Here is a 12,050-nt window from a genome sequence, read left to right on the forward strand (position 1 = left end):
GTCCAGCCAATGCTGGGTCACCCCATGAGCCCCGAAGCCTGTGACACTGCTGTGCTCTCAGTTGCAGGAGGTGGGGACGACCCTGACACCCCTGGAAGCCTTCCTGACTGTCCCTACACCCCACTCACCCCAAGCCTCCTGCCCCAGTGCCACCCTCTCTGCAGGCAGTGGCTGCTTTCCCCATGGGCTGAGGTCAGGGCAGATCCTGCCTGCTCTGAGAGTTCCATGCAGGACCCGTGGCTCTAAGCCACAGCAGGGGCACTGCGTTGAGTGACCCAGGCTCCCCTCTCGCCCGTGTCCATGCTGACCATTTCCAGGCCCTCCACAGGCCAGGCCAGGTACAAAACCATCTCTCAGGTGTCCGCTCTGGCAATGTTCCTTGAAATATTGACGGAGTGTGACTCCCCAGACATCCACTCCCATTTTCAATGCATCTTTGGCTCAAACTCACCATCCCTGGGTTGGGATGCCGTCTCCCAGACCTCCTCCTTGACCCTCCCATGCCCCACCCGGCTTCTCCCTAGGCACCTCCTCCACATCGGGGTCACCCAAGGGACCTCTCTAAGACCCATGCCTGGCCTGTCCCTCTTTACCATCTCAAGATGGCTCCCAGGGCCAACGACAAAGTCCAAGATCCAGCAGTCCATTCCCTCACTGTCCCGCCCCACACACGGAGCAGGGGCGTGAGAAGGCCCCGAGTCACCGCCACTGCTCATCCAATGGCCCCCGGCCCAGCCGAACACTGGACTCTGTGCTGGGTGCGTGGCTGAGCCTAACGTCCTTGCTCCCAGTCTGAGGGACCTGGGAGTGAACACTGACCACACAGGGTGGCCCGGGCTGTGGCAGAAGGGAGCCCAGGAGGCCCCAGACTCAGCGGGGGTGTGGAAGGGAAAGGCCTCCTGAAGGGGTGGGGGCTTCCCAACTAAACAGGAAGGAGCCAGCCAATGCATATGTCTCTGCGTCTGCCTGTGCGTGTTTGTGTGCCTGTGTGTGCATGTCCCTGTGTGCATGCCTGTGTGTGCGTGTGTCTGTGCCTGTGTGCATTTGTGTGTGCATTTCCATGAGCCTGTAGTGTGTGCAGCAGCTAGTGAGTGGAAGGCTGAGCCAGGACACACCTAATCCACCCTATTCCAGGGCTCACTCTCACATGTAGACTAAAGGGGACCCCATTTTAGAGGCAATTGGCAAAGATGTCCATTTACCCCTGCTTCTTTGCCAGCCTTCCAGGCTCCATCCAGCCTGGCTTTTTCTCCGACTCCTCTGGGCCCTGGGTCCAGAGCCTCCTATACAATGAGGAGGGTGTAGCCTTGGAAAGACAGCTGCCCTTGGGGAATTCCAAGGGGGCCTCCCTGTGGGAAACTGGCCTGTGCTGACAACATACTCACGATGAGGCCCACAGGGCTGTGCATGGGAAGGAGATGAAGGAGGGCTGTGCATGGGAAGGAGGGCTGTGCATGAAAAGGAGGACTGTGCATGGGAAGGGGGACTGTGCATGGGAAGGAGGTGAAGGAGGACTGTGCATGGAAAGGAGGACTGTGCATGGGAAGGGGGATTGTGCATGGGAAGGAGGTGAAAAAGGGCTGTGCATGGGAAGGAGGTGAAGGAGGACTGTGCATGAGAAGGAGGGCTGTGCATGGGAAGGGGGACTGTGCATGGGAAGGACTGTGCATGGGAAAGAGGGCTGTGCATGGGAAGGAGGACTGTGCATGGGAAGGAGGGCTGTGCATGGGAAGGACTGTGCATGGGAAGGAGGGCTGTGCATGGGAAGGAGGACTGTGTATGGGAAGGAGGGCTGTGCATGGGAAGGAGGACTGTGCATGGGAAAGAGGGCTGTGCATGGGAAGGAGGACTGTGCATGGGAAGGAGGACTGTGCATGGGAAGGAGGGCTGTGCATGGGAAGGAGGACTGTGCATGGGAAGGAGGGCTGTGCATGGGAAGGAGGACTGTGCATGGGAAGGAGGGCTGTGCATGGGAAGGAGGACTGTGCATGGGAAGGAGGTGAAGGAGGACTGTGCATGGGAAGGAGGTGAAGGAGGGCTGTGCATGGGATGGAGGACTGTGCATGGGAAGGAGGTGAAGTAGGGCTGTGCATGGGAAGGAGGACTGTGCATGGGAAGGAGGACTGTGCATGGGAAGAAGGTGAAGGAGGCCTCTGCCCCTCGACCCCAACCGTGGACTTGGCCTCTCAGGTACTACTTGGCCCTTTCCTTTCTCCTGGACAGGTGCAGTGGGCGGCAGGCTTCACCAAGAGAGATAAAGGCCTCTTCTGGGAGGTCCGTCCCCCTGGGTCCCAGGCGAGCCCCTGAGCGGTGAGCAGCGTCCCTCTGGGCCTGACACCTGGCACCTCCATGTCTGGCTGGGACTTGGGAGGCCACAGGGACCACTTCTGACAATCAGGTGTCGCCAGCACTGAGCTGAGGCCTCCCGGGCAGCCCCAGACCTGTTGTGGGGGATACGGGGCAGGGTCTTAGGGCTGACCCAGCTCCTCATGTTGTCCGAAGGCCCCCAAGATCTCGGCCCCTGGACTGGAGTGCCCTGGCCCCTCAGCCCATAAGGAGCACTGACACGGTGCCAGTGCAATGCTGAGGAGAGGCGGTGCCTGCTGGGCAGAGGGGTGGACACACCCCAGGTCTGAGTCTGCCAGTCCCAGCTCTCCACCCCTGCAGGGCTGGGGCAGAGGGAGCACAGCCCCTCCCCTCGAGACACACCCGACCCAGCAAGGCCTCAGCCTGGTTGGCTGGGGCCTCGCCCCACTGCACCTGCCCTGAGCTGGGGTTTCCCTGTCTGTGAACCCAATGGTAAGATACTGGTCCCACCCCACCCTTCCTGGGTGGTGTGAAGATTCAAGGTGTCTCGGGACTCCAGGAAGGAGTTGCTCAGTGCAGGCTGGCACCCTGGGCAGGCTTCCTAGAGGAGGTGCCAGGATTTGGGTTACATCTTGCAACGTGGATTCAATGTGAGGATGCTGCTGTCCTCTGAAATGTCCTTCTCCCAACCCTGTTTTCTTTGTTAAATGCAACTTGACATTTGACTGTCAAGACTCAGCTTTGGTGTCACCTCCTCCAGGAGGGCCCCCCTGACTACAATCCCCCTTCTTTACCCAGAGGCCACCATTGCCCACTCATGTGTCAGCCTCCCTGGCTGAGACTGAGTTCCTGAGGGTGGGGCCTGGCCATCTTGGGAACTGGGTTGTGTCTCCTAACCTTGCCGGCTCCTCCAGCCATGTGCAGAGTTCTAGGGAGGCCACTGGGCCATTCCTAAGGAAGGCTGGAACCCAGGCCTCTGGGGTCTGGGTGGAGATCTCATTCCGAGGGGGCCGGGAACACCCCAAGCCCTGCCCCTCCCCACCCACCTTCAGGTTGTAGAAGATGATGCCACCGAGCACCAGGTACAACTTCACGTAGTACAGGGTCTCCTCGTCGAACTCCAGCGGCGAGTTGCAGAGGTACAGGGCCTTGAGGTAGAAGTGCTCCGCCAGCTTGCCTTGGCCCAGCCAATGGTGCAGGGCGGCCGGCCGGTGGTAGGCCACGTGAGCGTTTAGCCGGTCCCCTGGGGTGCAGGCCAAAGGGACAGGTGTGAGGACATGGCTCCTTGGGGCAGGGAGGGCACAGGCCCCTCAGGAGCAGGTATGCAGACCCTGGGCAGCACACCTGGCTTGCCTCTAGGCACCTGTGGTCACCTGGGCAGCTATGGCCAGTCCCTTCCAGGTTCCCAGACTCACTTTCCCATCTGCAAAGCAGAACTAATAAGGCCTGCCCCTGTCTACTGTGAGGCTTTGGCAACGTCGGACTTGGATGGCCCAGCTCTGTGTCTACACATAGCCACCTGCCTTTGCTCACTGGTTTTAACCAGGGGAGCCCAAAAGCCATGCAGTTCAGGTGCTCCCGGGCACCCCAGCTCCAGGCAACCCACAGACGTGACATCTGACTCCTGCTGGGTGTGTCACGATCAGAGCCCCCTACCTTGGGGAGTCAGCTGCACACCTACTGTGTACTGCGCCACGGGGCACAAGGCGCTGGGGCATGTGGCCTGCCTAGGGTTCCCTGTCTCTGGAGAGGGACAGACGACCCTGGCACAGCACCAGGGGATGCCTGGTCTTAAGGGGCAGACTGCTGGAAGGGGAACTGGGATTTTATCAGCCAGAGAGCCGTGTGGTTGATGAGGGTGGGAAGGGCACAAGAGAAAGGGAATGTGCCACTCAGCCTGGCACATACAGGGACCAACGAGATGCCTGGCATGTCTGGAAGGCAGAGGGCACACTGGGCGGCCCTTGTGGTCAGCAGTGGAAACAGGCAGAGGAAGCAGAACTCAGTCAGGCAGGGAGCTCTGCACTGCGTGAGAGACCTCGGGTTGTTCCTCACAGCCGGACGGGGAAGCCAGGTGGGCAGATCTGCCTGCCTGGACAGGAGCCCAGGAAAATCCAGCAGCTGTTTCAGCTCCTGGCCTGCAGACCTGGAGGCTGGACTCTGGCAAAGTGTGGGTCCTGGCAGGGCGGGGGCTGAGGGGACTTACCCAGAGTGACGCTGAGTGCTAGGGCCATGTAGGCAAACTCCATGCCCTCCTAGGGCTTTTCCAGTGTGTCCAGCAGTGCCACCAGCTTGTTGCACAGCTGTAGCTGCAGCTCCACCTTGCGGTTGCCCGTAGTCATTGCCAGGGGCAGGGCCCGGTCCTACCACACAGGCAGGTGGGGTCAGGTTTCCCGCAGCACCCACCTTGACCAGCGCCCTCCTCAGAGCTCAAACATGAGCTTGGAACTTCCCTGGCCCCAGCTACCCCTGCATCTCGACACAGTTCTGTGCTCTGGGATAACACACAGTTCAGACACCCAAGTTGGGGGCTGAAGAGTCACCTGAGGCCCATCCAGCTACACCTGAGAGCCTCAGACCAGCCTCTCCCACCTGGGCACCGTGGGTCTGACTGGGGGGAGCCAGCACTCCTCTCTGCTCTAAAAATGCCACATTGATCTGTGCCCAGGGCTGAGCCACACCGTGACCTCAGAGGAAGGGAGAAGCCGTCCCACTTCGGGGTACATGCAGACCTGGGCCTCCCACTGATATGCTGTGTGTCCTTTGACATATCCCTGTGCCTCTCTGAGCCTCAGTTTCCTCATCTGGAAGATGGGGACAAGACTTCCCACTCATGGTTGCTTGAGGACATCAGGTACAAGGATACAGCCATTGTCACGGCCAGGACCCGAGCGTTTGTCCCGGACAGGGGCATGGTCAATATCATTCCTGGTGAGACCACTTAGAAACTCATCATGTGCATGGGTGGCCCTGCCTCCAGGTGTGAGGCCACTAGCCTGCCACACCTGTGCCTCAGCCCTCCGGGTGCCCCACTGAGGCCCACCCACATCAGCCCACAGGCCAGCTCACCCGGTAGAAGGACATGCCTTCCTCCCGCTCCTAGGCCCCATTGAAGAAGATGTCTCCAGCTGCCTCAAACAGCTCCAGCCCCAGGTTTGGGTCACCTGTGTACAGGTCCACATTCTGTGCCACCTGAAAGGACACAGAAGTTCCCTCAAGACCCACACCTAGCGAGGTGGCTACGCGCACCTTTGCCAGGCTCCTTCCTCTCACACACTACAGGTACACCTGAGCATTTTTCAGACCCTGTGCATGAGGGCTGCCCCCACCACTGGCATGAGGACAATGAACTGATGCACCTGAGTGCTGGGAGGTGACTGAGCAGCTGCAGCCCAGGACCCTGACACCTGTGAATCCTACCAACAGCACTAGCCCTAGCCCACTACCCCTGCACTCAAACCAGTCTCCGTGGCCCCCAGATTGCTGGGAGCCCAGTCCCTGGCTCCTTTATGCGTTGCTACATCCCTGCCACATCAGCAGTGTTTGTGGGTGGGCCTGGTCCCCTCTTGGCCATGAGCTCTTGTTCCCTCTCCTCAGCTCAAGGAGGTATATAGCAGGTGCTCAATAATGAAAGCTTCACCAGGTTCGTGGGCTTCACAATTTGTACCAGATCACACTGTGTTTCGGAAAGCCTCTGAAAACAGCCACTATGATAGATTCATTTTGTAAGATGTGCCACGTGTCGCTTGGAGCAAGTTCTTCTGTGTGTTAACTGAGTGGTCACATTATTTGAGCATGTGCTGTATACCAGCAGGTGCTGTGCACCGTGAGGGGCCGCGCCTCTGCCCTCAGGGAGAAGATGTTGGCCACTGGGGGAGGATGTGAGGGAACCAGTTGGAGGGAGGGAAAAGGCACACAACAGGTGCTCAGCAGTGGCTTAGGAATGAGTGGATGGATGGATGAATGAATGAGGAGAGGTAGACACATGGATGGATGGATGGGTGTGTGGATAGATTGATGGATGGATGGATGGATGGATGGATGGATGGATGGATAGATGGGTGGAATGATGTGTGTATATCTGTATGTATGTATGGGTGGGTAGATAATGTATGGATGGGTGGAGGGTAGATGATGTATGTACATGTGGATGGATAGATGGTGGATAGACGAATGTATGGATAAACAAATAGACAGATAGATGAATGGAGGGATGCATTAATAGGTAGATTGGTGGGTGGGTGGATGGATGAACGATGGATGGATGGATGGACGAATGGTGAATGGATGGATGGGAGGAAGGATGGATGATGGAAGGATGGATGGATGGAAGGATGGATGAATGGATGGGTGGATGGATGATGGCTGGATGGAAGGATGAACAGGTGAATGGATGGATGATGGAAGGATGAATGGACAGATGGATGGAACAACAGATGAATGGATGGATAGACGGGTGAATGGATAAATAAAAGGATGGATGAATGATGGATGGATGAAGGGACGAATGGATGAATGGACAGATGGATGGATGATGGATGGATGGACGGTGGATGGATGGATGGATGGATGATGGATGAATGGAAGGATGAACAGATGAATGGATGGATGATGGAAGGATGGATGGATGAATGGATAGATGGATGAATGATGGATAGATGGAAGGATGAACAGGAGGTGAGTAGATGGTTGATGGAAGGATGGATGGATGATGGATGGATATATGGACGAATGGATATATGCACGAATGGATAAATGGATGAATGGATAAATGGATGGATGGATGAATGATGGATGGATGAATGATGGATGGATGAATGGTGGATGGATGAATGGTGGATGGATGGAAGGATGAACAGGTGGATGGATGGAAGGATGGAAAGATGAACAGGTGAATGGATGGTTGATGGAAGGATGAATGGATGGATGGATGGACAGATGAATGGATGGACAGATGGGTGAATGGATGGATGATAAATGGATGAAGGATGGATGATAAAAGGATGGATGGATGAATGGACAGATGGATGGATGATGGTTGGATGATGGATGGATGGAAGGATGAATAGATGAATGGATGGATGATGGAAAGATGGATGGTGGAAGGATGGATGGATGAATGAATGGATAAATGGATGGATGGAAGGATGGACAGGAGGTGAGTGGATGGATGATGGAAGGATGGATGGATGAATGGACGAACAGATGGATGGATGGTGGCTGAATGAATGGATGATAAAGGAATGAATGAATGATGGATGGACGAATGGATGGATGGATGGATGGATGGATAGATGGATAGATGATGGATGGATGAATGGAAGGATGAACAGATGAATGGAAGGATGAACAGGTGAATGGATGGATGATAGAAGGATGGAGGGATGGATGGATGGAAGGATGAGCAGGCAAGTGGATGAATGATGGAAGGATGGATGGATGATGGATGGATGGACGATGCATGGATGGAAGAATGAACAGGTGAATGGATGATGGATGGATGGACAATGCATGGATGGAAGAATGAACAGGTGAATGGATGATGGAAGGATGGAAGGATGGAAGGATGGAAGAATGGATGGAGGGATGGATGAACACATGAATGGATGGATGGATGATAAAAGGATGGATGATGAATGGAAGGATGGATGGACAGGTGAATGGATGGATCATGGATGGATGGGAGATGGTTGGATCGATAATGGAAAGATGGATGGAAGGATGGATGGACGGAAGGCTGGATGGATGGAAGGATGGATGGATGGACGAAGAGGTGAATGGATGGACGAAGAGGTGAACAGAAGAATGATGGATGGATGGATGGATGGATGGATGGATAGAATGATGAACAGTTGGATGGATGATGGAAAGATAGATGGAAGGATGGATGGATGGACAAACAGGTGAATGGATGGATGGACAGGTGAATGAATGGATGATAAAAGGATGGATGGATGATGGATGGATGGATGATAGATGGATGGATGGACAGATGGATGGATGATGGATGGATGGATGGATGGATGCGTGGAAAGACGAATAGGTGAATGGATGATGGAAGGATGGATGGATGGATGCATGATTGGATGGATGGATGGAAGGACCCACAGGTGTATGGGAAGATGATGGAAGAATGGATGGGTGGATGGAGGATGGATTGATGGATAGAAGGATGAGCAGGTAAACAGATAGATGATGGAAGGATGAATGGATGGGTGGATGGACAGGTGAATGGATGGATAGACGGGTGAATAGATGGATGATAAAAGGATGGATGAATGAGGGATGGATGGATGATGGACGGATGGACAGATGGATGGATGGATGGATGGATGGAAGGATGAACAGGTAAATAGATGATGGGAGGATGAATGGATGGGTGGATGGACAGAGAGTGAACAGCACAGGGGTCCTCCTGCATCCCTTGCCACTCACCTGGATGTACAGGTCCACCAGCTCACTCTGCTGCAGGATGTAATAGATCCTCCCTGCTTGCAGCCAGGCATGCGCCTCCTTCTCTTTCTTCTGGAGGTCAATGAAAATCCCCAGACTTCGTTTGGTGTAGTCCAGAGAGGATCTGTAGGCCCTGGAATCAGACACAGGTGTCAGAACAAGGGCTCTCATCCTCCTGGAACCAGTCTGCCTCCTCCCGTGGGTCTGGTGACAGATGAATCTGGAATGTGCAGACTGGGAACGGCCCTCTTGTGTGTGCAGTGTTCTGCCCTTCCCAGGCTGCTGGGAGGGCCAGGGTGAACACACATGGCATGGAAAAGATGAACGACATCCATCTGAGGGAATCGAGCATCATGCTGCCCTGTGGCAGGAGGAGTGTGCTAGTCCATCTTCCCTGCCTCCCAGACATGGCCTGTGTCTTCTCCAGACGCACCAGGAGCCGTTAGTGTTCAGAGGCTATCTAGGCCGATGGTTCTCAATGTGGGCAGGCATCATAGTCACTCAGAGGCCTGTCCTTATAGCTTGCTGGTCCTGCCCCCAGAGCTTCCGGCTCCACAGGCCTGGGGCAGGCCCTAGAACTCCCACTTGCCGCAAGCTCCTAGGTGACATGGATGCTGCTCTACTGGTCCAGGAACTATACATGGCTCTAGCACACTGGCCCATTTTCCTTCTGTGAACCTGAGGCCAAGACTGTAGCGAGTCTTCCAGGTCCCCACGGAATCTGGCTCCTTCCCTGTTCTCTCAGTAAGTCCAACACTCGAAGGGGTGTGACTGCATCAATGTCACCAGGCCCTGTGGGTGGGGTGGCCAGGGCCATGGTTACCCCACCAGGTCAGGATGCTTGGGAGAAGCTGAGTAGGCCACATATGGGACGTGAGACCTTGAAACCCTGCCCCAGGGAAGCAGGTGACACACTGGCTCTGTCTTTTGTGGGAGAGAAGCCACAGGTGGCTGCTGTGGTCACATTTAAGAGGACAGATGATGGCCAGGAATGAAGATTCGGGGCAGGCAGAGGTCAGATGACAAAAGCCACCATAGTAGGAAGAACAGCCCAGAGTGCACCTACTGCCTCTGCTGGGGTTGAGGTGACCTTTGACCCAACAAGGGAGGCTCAAGCTGGGACTCACGGGCCAGCAACAGCCCTGGGATGACCCCAGGCCCGCCAGCTCAAAGCATCTGATGCCAAGGAACCAAATGATGAAAAGGAGAGGGGCTGCTGGCGCCCTGGGCCAGCTTCCCTGTGACCCCCTCCCTGCCCTGCCCGCCTCCACCTCTACCACTGCAAAGCCAGCCCTTACCACTTCGTGCCCAGGGACAGGTAGAGCTGACTGATGGTCTCCAGGAGCTGCCCCTCCAGCACCTTGTCGGCCACCTTGAGGGCCAGGGAGAGCTGGAGATCGTGGTAGATGACACACTGGGCCTCGCTGGGCATGACGGCGCTGTAGGAGTAGCACAGCCACTGGATGGCCCGCAGCTGGCCTGGGCAGAAGACAAAATGGAAGACGTTAGTCTCCCAGCATCGAAGCAAGGCTGGCTGGGCTCGGAGGCCCCTGCTTGCCTCTTTCACACCTCTGTGAGCCTGGGCCCCATAGGCAGGGAGACTGAGCGCAGATAGGCCATGCACCTGTGCCAGGGCAGACGCCGAGCACACCGTGACATGGGCACACCTTGGTGCAGATGCTCATGGTACAGGCCGGCCTTCTTTACAACTCCCAGGGCCGAGGTCCTGGCCAGGCTCAGCCCCTGCACCAGGCCATCTATTTCTGCTTCACAAAGCCCCAGTGGCCAGGACCAGGGCCGCCTTCAGCCTGAGCTGATGAGGCCAGGGGCACAAGTAGCCCCTGTCGCAGATGGAACCCTGAGAGCAAAGCCAAGCGTCATGTCTGCCACACATGGCATCATGTTGGGGGAATGGGGTTCAAAGCCGGCCCCTGGCATTCCTAGACATGCTTCTCTCATGCAACCAGGCTCCCAAGTCAGAGGCTCACTGGCCTCTCCCAAAGCCAGGGCGCTGGGAACGGTGGGAAGCTTTGGATTTTCTACTGTCAGAAACATTCCGGAGATTAACACAGGAAACCAGGTATGCCGAATGGACATCTGTCACATACGCCACCCAACAACAGCCAACACAGTCCTCCCAACACAGTCCTCTTGAGCACCCTCTCGAGCACCCTCTCGAGCACCCATGGGACATTCCCCATGACAGACCATGTGCCAGGCCACAAAACGAGCCTCAGTGAATGGAGAAGGACTGAGACCAAAGCAGAGGTGTTCTTCAGCTGTACTGGCACGAAACTGGAAATCGACAGTGAAGGAAATGTGGGAAATTCAAAAATATGCGGAAATTACACACTCCTAAACAACCAGTGAGTCAAAGAGACCATCAGGGAAACTGAAAACTAATTTGAGAAGAATGCAAACAAATGCACAGCCCGGGCCAGCGCGGTGGCTCACGCCTCTCATCCCAGCACTGTGGGAGGCCGAGGCAGGAGGATCGCTTGAGTCCAGGAGTTTGAGATCAGCCTGGGAAACATGGTGAAATGCTGTCTCTATTATAAAAAAAAAAAAAAAAAAAAAAAAAAAAAAAATTAGCCGGGTGGGGTGGTGCACATCTGTAATTCCAGCTACTCAGGAGGCTGAGGCATGAGAATGGCTTGGAAACTGGGTAGGAGTTGCAGTGAGCCAAGATTGCACCACTGCACCCCAGCCTGGGCAATAGAGCAAAACTCTGTCTTAAAAAAAAAAAAAAAATTACAGTGTATCAAAAATTCCAAGATGCAGCTAAAGCAGTGCTGAAAGGGAAATTTATAACTGTAAATGTCTACATTCAAAGAAAGAAGAAAAATCTCAAATCAAAAACCTAACCTTCCACCGTGAGAAAAAGAACTAAACCCAAAGTAAATAAAAGGAAGAAAATAATAAACGTGAGAGTGGAAATGGGAAGTAAAAATACAGAGAATGGAATAACAAAAGAGATAATCAACAGAACCAAAAGTGGATTTTTTGAAAATAATAACAAAATTGACAAATCTTTCACCAGACTGACCAAGAAAACAAAGATGGGGCACAAATGACTAAAATCAGAGACTGAGCACCATGGCTCATGCCTGTCATCCCAGCACTTTGTGAGGCCGAGGGGTAAGGATCGCTGAGGCCAGCATTCAAGACCAGCCTGGGGAAACATGATGAGACCTCATCTCTAATAAAAATAAATAAATAAACAATTACAAACCCAAGTTTCTAAAATCAGAAATGAAAGAGGAAACATTATTGCCAATCTGACAGAAATA

This window comes from Chlorocebus sabaeus, chromosome 12 (assembly GCF_047675955.1).
Source record: "Chlorocebus sabaeus isolate Y175 chromosome 12, mChlSab1.0.hap1, whole genome shotgun sequence".
Taxonomy (NCBI): domain Eukaryota; kingdom Metazoa; phylum Chordata; class Mammalia; order Primates; family Cercopithecidae; genus Chlorocebus; species Chlorocebus sabaeus.